General features: G+C 34.2%; 1 pseudogene; it reads left to right on the top strand.

Annotated features, from left to right (window-relative positions):
* Positions 1-418: 418 nt before the first annotated feature.
* LOC120612109 (uncharacterized) lies at positions 419-537 on the top strand (annotated as a pseudogene).
* The last annotated feature ends 13,924 nt before the right edge of the window (positions 538-14,461 follow it).

The following is a 14,461-nucleotide window of genomic DNA, read 5'->3' as shown; positions in this document are numbered from 1 at the left end:
GTCACCTGCCTTCTTTCTTTGAGCACATTTTGACCTCCTCACCCCCAGGAATGGGAGAGAAATGGATCACAGGCCGGATGCCTTAACTCCTTTCCTAAGATTTATAAATTCAATAAAAAATAAATAGGCCTCATATGTATACATTTTCTATAACACTACCAGATACTCTGTCATAGGAGAGAGGGGGAAAAAATTATGATCAGAGTGAGAGGTACATGGCAATGTTAGAATCTCAGTTCTGGAGCATCTTCAGTCATAACTTTTAACTGCCAGCCCAAATTAGTTTCTTTGGGCCAAAGAAGTAATACAGTCCTCAGGCAAGTGGTCATTTCCCAAGGCCTTTTATTTCACTCTGTCTTGGTTTCCACAAAAATACTCATAAGAATATCCTTATGAGATACTCATAAGAGTATCCTTTGTCTACTGCCATGCTACCCTGAACAAGCCTGATCCAATCTGATCTTGGAAGCTAAGCAGGGTCAGGCCTGGTTAGTACTTGGATGGGAGACCACCTAGGAAGACCAGGTGCTGTAGGTGTAAATAATAATAATAATAATAAGGGGTTATAAGCTGTCAAGGTCCTTGCAATCTGTGAGGTCAATCGAGGATTGCCTCGCCAAGAAAGAAAGACAGAGAGAGAGAAAGAAAGAATATCCTTCAATCAAGAGCACTCTTACGTCATTTGTATATTTTGTTGCCTTCAAAGCTTTCACTTATTGATAAGTACTTGCGGCAAGCCATGTACCAACTGCTTTTACATTTACCTCTAACTTCCATGGTTGTGCCCTACTTTTCTCTTTCTCTATAGAACTATTGGTATAACCTTTTTTTAAAAAATCGATCTTGTTACCCCCTTGAGTAAAACGGTTGAATAAAATCAAACTTCTTACCAGGCCCATGTACACTTTTCAGGTCTGGCTCCTGCATACATCTACAACCTCAATTCTAACACCTTCCCCATCCTCCTTCTTTCTGTAACTTGAACATGTTACGGAAAGAAGACTTTAGGACTTTTATACCAGGCTGTCCCCACTGCCTAGAACTCTCTGCCTCCAACTCTTTAACAGGCTAGCTGCCTCTTTTCCTTCAAGTAACAGATAAAATGTTACCTGTGAGGAAGACCTTACATGAGCACTCAGGCTAATAAAATTCCCTCTTACCCACAAATGTCAATCTCCATCACTTTAATTTTCTCCATAGCATTTATAACTATTTGATATTGCCTTGGTTATTTATTTGCTTATCTTATCTATCTCATTTATCTGATATTTTTCCAGTGCTTAGAATAATGCTTTGCACAAGAAAGACATTCAAAATATGATGTTAAATAAATGAATGAGTATGCCCCCTTTTTTCCTTCAGATAGACTTTCAGGTAATCTAAACTTACATCTGTATGTAGATGACTCTCAAATATTTGGGAATTATACGACACACTTATAAGAAGCCCAGGGAGCAAAGACAAAATCGTCAGAGATATTTGAAACTATTTTGAAGTGAATTACAACAAAAATACAACGTATCAAAATTTGTAGAATACAGCAAAAACAGTGTCTAGAAGGAAATGTATATAGCTTTATACTAGAAAAGAATAAAGAGCTAAAACTATTGACCTTCAAAGGTGACCTTACATCATCTATATGTAGATGACCCTCAAATATTTATCTTCCACCCAATTAGCACCCCTTAAACTACAGACTGCTATCTCCAGCTGTGTTTCTTGATACAAAATTTTAGAAGACTAACAAACGTTTCAAACTTAGGTAGGACCAAAACACAACTCAAGATTTTTTTGCCTTAAATGTTCCTCCCCCCTATCTGCAACTCAATAAATAACACCTTCGTTTTTACATTTGCATTAAGTCCCAAATTAAAGTCTCCCTTGAACATTTCCTACCCCTCACCTCCCAATTTCAATCTTCTCAGCATATTCTCTTAATTCTATTTCTAAAATACATTTTAAATTGTCCAATTTAAAACTGGAACAGAAACAACCACTTGCAAAGCAAACTGTTCCCTGACTCATAAAACAGATAAACTGTATCAGACCATGATGTGGAAAACAAACTAAGCCTAATTTAGAGAATATTTTCCAAAACAAGTATACAGTCATAGTAATATCACACAGATTCACATGTTCTAAAGATAAGGCCACAGACTGTTCTAGCAACCCACTTGGTTTACAAATTCCCTAAATCTACCTATGACTACTGTATCTCCAGTGGAATTTTCTTTTTGTCCCTTTATTTTTGTCAATTTTTGCTTCAAATTTATGACTGTTATGACTTCTTGATGACTGACTCCTTTATTATTATGAAACATTTCTCTTTATCTCTGGTAATGTTCTTTGTCTTAAAGTCTATTTTATCTGATATTAATATTGCCACTCGACTTTTTTTTTAATTGGTTTCTGTATGGCATATCTTTTGCCATTTGCTAACTTTCAATTTATCTGTCTTTATATTTAAAACATGTCTCTATATACAGCAGATAGTTTGATTCTTTGTTTTTAACCCATTCTAACAATATCTTTTAGTTATAATTAATATAATTACCTACATGATTGAATTTTTGTCTACCATCCTGTCATTTGTTTTCTATTTACCCTGTCTATTCTTTGTTTCTTTTTGCCTCTTTATCTTTTGGATTAATAAATTAAAATCATCTCTTGGCTTTTTAGCTATATCTCTGCATTATTAGAGTTTTACTAATTAGAGGTTTTGTAGTGGTAACTAGGAAAATATTCATCCTTAACTTTTCACAGTTTACTTATGGTTAATATATTGTATCACTTCTCATAGAATATAAGGGTCTTCCAACCATGTAAGTTCATTTACTTTGCCAGGTTCTTTTTTTTTTAATTGAGGTGCAATTGACATATAGTCACCTTTTTTTATATTCACCCACATATTTAGTGTTTCTGGTGCTCTTCGCTCCTTATTACAAGTGCAAGTTTCTATCTGGTGACATTTTGCCTCACACTGAAGAGTTTCCGTTAGCACATTTTGTAGTGCCAGTCCATTGGTGACAAATCCTTTCTGCTTTTATTTATATAAAAATGTCTTCCATTCAATGTCCTTCAGTTAAAAAATTAATACTTTATTTTTTGAGCAGTTTTAGGTTTAAGGAAAAAATGATTGAAAAGTACAGAGTTCTCACATACCTCCCCCCCCACAACACACAGTTTCCCCTAGTAGTTACGCTTGTATTGGTGCAGTGCATTTGTTATAATTTATGAACCAATATTGATACATTATTACTAATTAAAGTCCATAATTTACATCAGGATTCACTCTTTGTTTTATGTATTCCATGAGTTTTGACAAATGTATAGTGATATGTATCCACCATTACTATAGCATACAAAATAGTTCCACTGCCCTAAAAATCCCATTCTTCCTTCCCATCCCCTGAATCTCTGATAACCACTGATCTCTTACTGTCTCCATAGTTTTAATTAACATAATTACCTACATGACTAAATGTCATAGAGTTGGGATCATATAGTATAAAATCTTTTCAGATTGACTTCTTTCACATAACAATATGCATTTAAACTTCCTCCATGTGTTCGTGGCCTGATAACTCATTTCTTTTTATTCCTGAATGATATTTTATGGTCTGGATATACCATAGTATTTGTCTATTCACCTATCGAAAGACATCTTGTTGCATCCAAGTATTAGCCTTATAAATAAGGCTGCTATAAACACCAGTGTGTAAGTTTTGGTATGGACATAAGTTTTCAGCTCATTTGGGTAAATATCAAGGAACATAACTGCTGATCATACTTTAAGTATATGTTCAGTTCTGTAAGAAACTGTCAAACTCTCCAAAGAGGCTGTACTATTTTAGATTTCCACCAACAATGAATGAGAGTTTTCGTTACTCCACATCCTTATAGCATTCGTGTTGTCAGTGTTTTGGATTGTAGCCATTCTAACAGATAGATGCATAGTAGTATCTCATTATTGTTTTAATTTGACATATGATGTGGAGCATCTTTATATCTTCTTTAAGTCTTTCTGTTCAAAGACGTTTCCCATTTTTAAATTGAGTTGTTCATTTCTTATGGTTGGGTTTTAAGAATTCTTTGTATGTTTTGGATCTTTTATCAAATATGTGTTTTGCAAAAATTTTTTCCAGTCTATGTTCTTAACACTGTCTTTTGCAGAGCAGAAAAATTTAATTTTATTAATTTTTAAATAACTATTAATTTTATTAATTTTAATTTAACTTATTAACTTTTTCCTTCATGGATTATGCTTTTAATGCTGTTCTAAAGAGGCATCGCTTAACCCAAAGTCACTTAGATTTTCTTCCACATTACCTTCTATAAGTTTTATAGTTGTGTTTTACGTTTAGGTCTATAATTCATTTTGAATTAGTTTTGTAAAGGGTGTAAAGTGGGTGTCTAGATTCATTTTTGTATGTGTGTATGTATGTGTATATGGCTGTCTAGTTGTTCCAGCACCACTTATTGAAAAGACAATTATTTTTTTTCCTTGAATTTCCTTTACTCCTTTGTCAAAGATCAGTTGATTATATTTGTGTGGCTCTGTTCCTGAGCTCTCTATTCTGTTCCATTAATCTATTTGTATATTTTTTCACCAATACTACTGTCTTGATTACTGTAGCCTTAGAGTAAATCTTGAAGTTGGGTAGTTTCAGAATCTTCTGACTTTGTTCTTCTCCTTCAATAATACATTGGTCCTTCCAGATCTTTTGCCTCTCAATAAAAACTTTAGAATCAGACTAGTTTATCAATGTCCACAGTATAACTTGCTGAGATTTTGATTGGGAGTACATTGAATCTGTAGATCAAGTTGGGAAGAAATGCTATCTTAACAATATTAAATTTTCCTATAAATATTTCTTGATATTTACATGGATAATCTCTATTTATGTCTTCTTTGATTTATTTCATCAGAGTTTTACAGTTTTTCTCATATAGATCTTAAACATTTGTTGTTAAAAGATTTATATATCTAAATATTTCACTTTTTTGGTGCTCATGTAAATGGTATTGTGTTTTTAATTTCAAATTCAGTTGTTCATTGCTGGCATATAGGAAAGTAATTGACTTATGTGTATTAACTTGTGTCCTGCTACCTTGCTGTAATTATTTGTTCCGGGGTTTTTCATTGTTGATTCTTTGGGATTTTCAACACAGCAATCCTGTTGTGTGAACAAAGACAGTTTTATGTCTTCCTTCTCAATCTGAATACCTCTTATTGTCTTTTTTGTCTTATTGCATTAGTTAAGACATCCAGAATAGGAGTGGTGAGATGAGATATCCTTGCCTTGTTTCTGATCTTAGCAGAAAAGCAACTAGTTTCTTACCATTTAGTAAGATGTTAGCTATAGGTTTTTTGTAGATGTTCTTTATGAAGTTGAGAAGTTCCTTCTTATTTCTACTTTTCTGAGAGTTTTTACTATGAATGGTGTTGGATTTTGTCAAATGCTTTTCCATATCTATTGATATGACTATATATTTCTTCTTTAATCTATTAATGTAAGGGATTACATAAATCGATTTTTACATGTTGAACCAGAATAGCATACCTGGAATAAATTCCACTTGGTTATGGTGTATAATTCTTTTTATACATTATTGAATTCAATTTGTTAATATTTTGTTGAGGACTTTTGCTTCTATGTTTATATTATATTAGTCTGTAGTTTTCCTTTCTTAAAATGACCTTGTCTAATTTTGGTAGTAGGGTAATGCTGGCCTCATAGAATGAGTTATAAAGTATTCCCTGTCCTCTATTCTGGAGGACATTGTATTGACTTAGTATAATTATTTTCTTAAATGTTTGGTAGAATTCACCAGTGAACCCATTTGAGCCTGGTGCTTTCTGTTTTGGAAGGTTATTAATTATTGATTCAATTTCTTTAATAGACATAAGCCTATTCATATGATTTATTTCTCCTTGGAGTCTGTCTGGGTACATGTAGTTCAGCAGTCAGACAGACTAGAGCAGAGTTTGTATACAGACTTTGTGGCCCCCAGCTGTGGCTCCTTCCAACCCCCCCACCCCCACCCTTCTCCACACACACTTTCCTTATGCTATTGTTGCTTGAACTCTATCAGTTATTATTCAACCAATAGCGCTGGTTGGGTTTCTATTTGAGTTTTAACAATCCAAGCATTACCAACCGGGCCTTCCTTAGGTTGAATGCTGTTAAAAAAAAAAAAAGGACAATTACTCTGTGTTGTTTACTTATACCAGTTGGTGATCCCTCTTCAGTTTCTGTCTTATTTTAGTTGCTCTCCAGTACCTTCAGGTAGTTGTTTCTAAAATTTTTTTCTAAAAAAAAATTTTTATTTTTATATATATATATATATATATATATATATATATATATTATACATATATAGCGTAATAGGAACTACTTCATGATTACTGGAATTGAACCCGTCCTCCAGTTCATTTCTCATACATCAACCAAAATGACCTTCCAAAAAAAGAAAATCAGATCATGTCAATTTCCTGTTTAAAACCCATCAATGGTTTTATATTGCCCTTGAAATAAAATTCAAACTCCTCATTGTGGCCTACCTGGTCCAGCACATTTCTGCTATGCAAACCTCATACGCGGTAGTTGATCAGTGTGCTTAAGTAATATCTTCGATTTAGTTCTCTGAACAAAGTTTTGCCGCTTCCTTGGCCCATTGCATTGGTGGCACCCCCTCTGTGGAATACTCTTCCCCAGGCTCTTATATAGCCTACTCATTCTCATCTGCCAGGCTTCAGCTCCTGTGTCTCTTCTGTAATAGTAAAAAAACAAATGAAAGAGATTTTTTCTTATTTCATAATCAAACATCCATATACCAACCAGGTGAGATAGAAATAGAACATTGCCAGCATTCATGTCCTTCCTACCAATTAGTACTATCCTGACTTTTGTGGTGATTTTTTTGCTAATCTTTATAATTTTACTATATCTTAATTTTGCCTGTAATAAAATATCCCTAAGCAATGTAGTTCAGTGTTGCCCACCTTAAATAGAATCATATTGTATTTGTGTCTTATTTTATTCAACATTGTGCTTGTGAGATTCATCCATGCTCTATGTATAATAGTAATTCATTTATTTTATTGCTATATAATACTCCATCATATGAATATAGCACAATTTACTTATTTACTAAACTACTAATGGACATTTAGATTGCTTTTTGGGTTTTGCTGAATAAAGCTGCTATAAATATTCCTGTGCTTGTGTCCTGGTATACATTTTCTAGGTCATGTGAATTTTCTAGGTCATGGGATATGAGTGTTACTAACTTTACTGGATAATGCTAGTGTTTCCAAGTGGTTTATCAAATTATACTCCCACCAGCAGTTTATAAGAGTCTTCACTGCTCTATACACACATTGTTAACTGAAGAAGTTCAGACTGTAATAAAGAACAAAAGGCATTCATTTGAGCAAAAGAATTGCAACCTGAGTCACAGATTCAGGTAGCAAATCAAACTGAGCTTCAAGGAGAAGAAAGAAATACAGGGTTTATAAAGGCAAAAACCACAAAATGTAATTATTTTATGCAAATGAAGGATTGCTGGCTAGGTTAACAGAAATTGGTTAGTTCCAATACGCAAACAAGGGGGCAAAAACTACAAGAATGAGGTAAAGTCTGTATGTGTCCACACAACAGTTTTTGTTCTAGGATGTTTATGGTTCAAGATGTGTATGGTTAAGCCATGAGCTGAATTTAGCGGCACATTTGCAACTTAATAGCACCTCTGAGAACTGAGACGCGAGATGTGCCTAAGTCATGGCGGCCCCACTTCCTTAATAGGCTTCTGACTCTATTTTAAGTGGCTCTCTTAGTAATGCTCATTCCATTTTATTAATTTTTTTATTTTCAGCACCAGAGTATCCTACTGTGATTTCAATTTGCATTTCTTTTTTTAGATTACTTTATTTTTCAATTACAATGGGCATTAAATATTATATTAGTTTCAGGTGAACAATATAGTGGTTAGACATTTATATAACTTATGAAGTGATCCCCGCAATAAGTCTAATACACACCTGGCACCATATATAGTTATTACAATATTATTGACTATATTCTCTAAACTGTACTTTAATACCCATGGCTATTTTGTAACTGCTAATTTGTACTTCTTAATCTCGTTACTTTTTTCTTGCATCCTCCCAACCCCTCTCCCATCTGGCAACTATCATTTTGTTCTCTATGAGTTTGTTCGCATTCATTTTTCATTTGTTTGTTGACCATTTAAACATCCTTTTCTTTTTGAAGTGGAAAATTGAATTTTTAAATTATTTTTCGATAGGGGTGTCTGTATTTTGTTGATATTTCAAAGTTATTTATAGTTCTTCATATGAGCCTTATATTGTTTATACAGGTAGCAAATATCTTCTCCCACTTTGTGGCTTGCCTTTTCCCTATCTTTTGCAAACTAATGCTTTATTTTATTTTATTTTATTCTATCTATCTATCTATCTATCTATCTATCTATCTATCTATCTATCTATTTATTTATTAAGTTTATTGGCATAACATTGATTAATACAATTATATAATTTTCAGGTGTACATTTTAATTCGACATCTATATATTCTATTGTGTGATTACCATCCAGAGTCCAGTTTCCTTCAGCTACCATATATTTGATCCCCTTTATCCACTTCACCCTCTCCCAACCCCCCTATGCAAATTAATGCTTTTAAAAAGCAGACACTGAGATGGAGTTAAAAGTATAAAAGTTTTCTTGAGGAGTAACACCTGCGGGAAAAAAAAAGGGAGGCAATAGGACTGGGCAAGAATTGTCATTAGACAACAATTCCAACCTGAAAATATCTTAGCCAGCCCAACAGGGACAAAATTTTTCGATTATATGAGTCCTCCATTGGGCAGACATGATGAACTGCTTATATCACTACCTTGCTTAATTGATCATTAGCTGGGAACCACCCCAAGAAGAGAGCAATGCTTGCTATCACTTCTTGCTCAGTTTGGGGCTGAGGAACCACTCCAAGAATAGCATGCCAAGTTTGATGCAGCTAAAAGCTGAGACTGTCATCTAACCATACTCCTTGCAGCTGAGCAGCCAGCCATCTCTTGAAGGGAGCTCTGACTGGCACATCTGTGTCCATCATACTCTTTTTTAAAAAATTTATTTATTTTAATTAGTTTCAAGTATACAATACATTGGTTAGACATCTATATAGTTCGTAAAACAATCTCCCCAATTGCTCCCTCCCTCCCCTGACCCTCCACCTAGCCAATGTATTAATGCTAACTGCATTCCCTATGCTGTGCTCCCCATCCTTGTGCATCACTCACTCTTTCAATGGAATCTTTTTGTGAACAGAAGCTTTTGATTTTAATGTGGTCCAAATTTCAATCATTTACTTTAGGTTACTGTGTTTCGTATCTTGTTTAAAAAATCTTTTCCTATATTTACCCCAAAGATTTGAAAACCCATATCCAAAAAGATATTTGCACACCGATGTTTATAGCAGCATTATTCACAGTGTCCAGGACATGGAAGCAACCGAAGTGTCTTACGATAGATGATTGGCTAAAGAAGCTGTGGTACATATATACAATGGAATATTACTCAGCCATAAGAAGAGATGAAATACTGCCATTCGTGACAACATGGATGGACTTCGAGATAATCGTGCTAAGCGAAATAAGCCAGACAGAAAAAGTTGAAAATCACATGATATCACTTATATGTGGAATATAAACCTAAAAGCGACAAATGAGCAGGACAAACAAACAGAGACTCATGGACATGGACTATAGGCTAGTGGTTACTAGTGGGGTGGGGAAGGACCGGGGAGGTAGAAGGGGTAAAGGGGGTCAAATAAAGCGGGTTAGAGGGAGAGAAGTGGGAAAGGGGATCAAATATATGGTAGCTGAAAAAAACTGGACTCTGGGTGGTAAACACACAATAGAATATACAGATGTCAAATGATAATGTATACCTGAAAATTATATAATTGTATTAACCAATGTTACCCCAATAAACTTAATTTAAAAAAATCAATTAAATTAAATTAAATTAAAAAAAATTTTCCTTAGACTGACCTTATGAAGATATTCTCTTATATTCTCTCTTAAAAGCATTTTAGTATTGCCTTTCATTTTTGGACTTGAAGTCATGAATTTGTTTCTGCATATAAGGTAAAGAGAAAATTGTTTTCCCATCTGGATACTCCATTGGCCCCACATTATTGAAAAGAACATCCTACTCCACAGATTTGTAATGCTATCCTTATCGCATATCAAATGTCCATGTATACATGGTTGTGTTTGTGGGCTCTCTTTGCTGTTCTATTCTAATACGCTAGTCCCCCTCATCTGAAGTTTTAGTTACCCATGGTTAACGGTGGTCTGAAAAATATTAAATGGGAAATTTCAGAAATAAACAATTCATAAGTTTTCAATTGCACATTATTCTGTGTAGCATAATGAAATCTCATGCGGACCCACTCCATCCCACCCAGGAAATAAATCATCCCTTTGTCCAGTATATCCATGCTGTAGACACTACTCGCCCATTAGTCACTTAGCAGCCATCTTGCTTATCAGCTCGACTGTCTCAGGGTATCAGTTATGTGTTCAAGTAACCCTTACTTTACTTAATAATGTCCCCAAAGCACTAGAGTAGAGATGCTGGCAATTTAGATATGCCAAAGAGAAGCCATGAAGTGCTTCCTTTAAATGAAAAGGTGGAAGTTCTTAAGAGGAAAAAAAATTGTATGCTGGGGTTGCTAAGATCTATGGTAAGAACGAACCTACTATCCATGAAATTGTGAAAAGGGAAAAGAAATGTGTGCTTCTTTTGCTGTCACATGTCAAACTGAAAAAGTTACAGTTACAGTGTATCATAAGTGTTTAGTTAAGATGGAAAAAATATGAAATTTGTGGGTGGAAAATATGAAAAGAAAACATATTCTTATTGACAGCAATATGTTGCACCAGAAAGCATTGAGCCTATACAAAGACTTCAGCAAAGGATCCCCTAAAATGAGTGACACCAAGACGTTTATTGCAAGTAAGGGATGGTTACACATATCCAGAAATAAGTTGAACTAAAAAATATAAAAGTTATTGACAAGAGAGGCCACATTCGCATAACTTTTATTGCTATAAATTCTATTTTATTATTAGTATTGTTAATCTCTTACTGTGCTTAATTTATAAATTAAGCTTTATCACAAGTATGTATGTATGGGGTAAACATAGTATATATAGGGTTTGGTACTATAGTCTGTGGTTTCAGACTTCCACTGGGGTCCTTGGAACTATAGGGTTTGGTACTATAGTCTGTGGTTTCAGACTTCCACTGGGGGCCTTGGAACATATATACTGTGAATAAGGGGGAGCTACTGTAGCAGTATAAGTCCTCTCATCTTATTCTTAAGAGTATCTTCATTATTTTGAGTCCTTTAAATTTTTATGTAAATTAAAAGTTAACTTGTTAATGCCTCCAAAATAACTTGTATGATTTCGATTGTGACATGAGAAGAATTTACATCTTTACAATTTTAAGCCTTCTAATCCATGAATATGGTATATCTCTCTATTTATTCATATCTTCTGTAGGTCTATGAATAAAAATGTTAACATTTTCTCCATAAAAGTCTGGGACATATTTCATTAGATTCATTCTTAGATATTTTATATTTGTAGACAATGTTATAATTGGTACGGAAATTTTATTTTCTAACTTTTTCCAGCTAGCACATTGAAATATAGTTAATCTTTATTTTGCATTTATTAACAAAAATAAATAATCATTATTTTATTAATTCTTATAATTATTTTGCATTTCCACATACACATTAATATTTACCATGAATAATGTCAATTTTGTTTCTTCCTTTCCAATCTTTAATATTTTGTGTCCTTTTTTTAAATTCTCTTTTTCTTTGGTCTTAATGTGCTGACTAAAATCTCCAGCACAATGTTGAAAAGAAGTGATGATAGGATGCTTAGACAACATGGGTCCTCGTTTTCATCTATATTTTGGCCTAGTAATTTTTTATTATCTTGTTAGTTCTTCTTTACTGTTAAGAAAATTCTAAAATATTTTATCCAGCATTTTTATTTGTTGTCTGTAGAAGAATTGGTCTAAATAACATAGCCTATCATATTCCTGAAAAACCTGAAACATGCTTTGTTTTATTCTAATCTTTTAACTTAGCTTCTTCCATTTATCTTTGCTGTCATTGATTTAAGTCACCATTATTTTTTTCTGACCTATTATAATAATTTTCTATCTGTCCCTCTCCTTCAATTAATTTTCAATCCTGCTGTTGGAGGACCTTTCTAAAATACAGACTTGATCATGTTTCTCCCTGAATGTTTTCAATATTTCATGCTTTTATCTTTCTCTAGACATTCCTGCAATGCCTTTCTGTCTGTGGTTTACCTGGTGAACTATTTGTTCTTCAAGTTTCAGCTCAAATAATTATCTCTTTTCTGAAGACTCCCTATAGCCTTCTGTATGAGCTGAATTATGTTTCCCCAAGATTCATATGTTGAAGTCCTAATCCCTAGTATCTCAGAATGTGACTGTATTTAGAGATAAGACCTTTAAAGAGGAGATAAAGTTAAAATGAGGCCATTAGAGTGGACTGTAATCCAATCTGACTGGAATCCTTATTAGAAAAGGAGATTAGGACACATGGAGAGCCCCCAGGTATGCCAGTACACAGAGAAGACGCCATTTGAGGGCACAGTGAGAAGCAGCTATTTGAAAGCCAATGAGAGAGGCCTCAGGAAATGCCAAATCTGACAACCCCGATCTTGGACTTCCAGATTCGGAACTGTGACAAATAAATTTGTGTTGTTTAAGCATCCCCGTCTGTGGTATTTTGCTATGGAAGCCCTAGAATAATAATATACCTCACTCCTTCCAACCCAGAAAATTAGATACTCCCCATTCATACTTCCTTAGAGCCTTTTACACAGCTCCGTGGTGGCTTTATCACCTAATATTGTCTTTGTTTTACATGCCTGACTCACCACTGTTTCTGAAAATTCGAGTTTCTTGAAAAAACATGATTTGAATGAATAACTATTTCTCTAAATGAGAGATAAGAGGAGGATTACCCTTTGGGGAACCAATGGAAATATTCATAGATTGCAGACCAGCCTGAACCCAAGGGTAACTCTGCAGCGATCCTAAATAGAAACCACAGTACTTATCACTTTCTCTTGACATACAAGCTAAGAGAGAGTACCAAGAGAAACAAGGTAGGATGTAGGAAGTAAAACAGAGAGTTTAAAGGTCTGTAAGTGCTTGGATTAGTGTCAGTTTGCTTCAGAATGAATTAGGTGATGAAAATTATACATAAACTTAGCAATCTATGAGTGGTTTCTACCCTGAAGTCTTCACTCACTAGAGGAGTATATGTGAGAGTTGTCTGTTAGCATAATAAAAGTGGTGAATATTTCAACATTGCTGTCAGACTGATTAGGTTCAATTCCTCAGCTCTACCAATTATTATCTTAAAATTTCTAAGCCCCAGAGTCCTCATCTGTAACTTGGGAATGATGGAGGTTATAGTATGTACTCTATAGAGTGGTTGTAACGGTTAAATGACATCATTCATGTAAAGGACTGACTTAGTAAGCATTTAATAAATATTAGCTGTTGTTATGATAAAGTATTTGTACCTAATTCAGTTAAGTATATAAAATGGAAAGCACATCTTTAAAAGAGAACCCCCTGCATCCTTCAATAAGTGGGAAGAAAAATGCTAGCAGCACATGACTGCCAGGCGACCTTATGTTTTAGATTGCCCTGAGTCTACTTCCTCATGACTATGTTTTTATAGTCCACAATTTAAAGTCTCTTTCAGCTAGGTTTATTACTATTTATGACTCAGACAAAAATGTAGTTTGTTTGCTGAAGCTTTTGCTTGGGAATATCAAAAGTCTAGACAAGAAATATGTTCTAGTGTAAGAATTTTCATTCACTGATGCTTTTTCAAGCATGACTCTAAGAACACAACAACTTTGGAGGAAATCTATTGGGTTCTCACTCTGTAAGATTCAGATTTGGAAAGAAGCTCTTCTGGCACATACAATTATTACAAACATATGTCTTTCCTGAAGAAAATCAATGGGTACATGATAATGGCAATTGTGCTGACCATGGAAGTGCATGGAGATCCAACTCCTTTAAGCACTTAAATAGCAACTATGAGGAGTGTACAATACTTGTTTTCCTTCCTGGATGACATTGTCCTGCTTTCAATTCTCCAAGCTAAATGCACAGTGGATGGTTGCCTGGGTGACAACCTGTAAACTAAGCAGTAGCTTTGCAACTAACTGAAGGGTTTGTGCACGCAGAACTACCTTTAATTATTTTTTTAATGTTCTTTGAGCTGTGGAACAGTGGAAAAAAATCAAAGAAAAAAGTTTAAATCTATGCTGCTTTTAACTGAATCCCTTGTTGA

Source organism: Pteropus medius, unplaced genomic scaffold (genome assembly GCF_902729225.1).
Source record: "Pteropus medius unplaced genomic scaffold, Ma_sr-lr_union100, whole genome shotgun sequence".
NCBI classification, from domain to species: domain Eukaryota; kingdom Metazoa; phylum Chordata; class Mammalia; order Chiroptera; family Pteropodidae; genus Pteropus; species Pteropus medius.
Note: the sequence above shows the minus strand (reverse complement) of the source record. Positions and strands in the feature narration are given on the sequence as shown.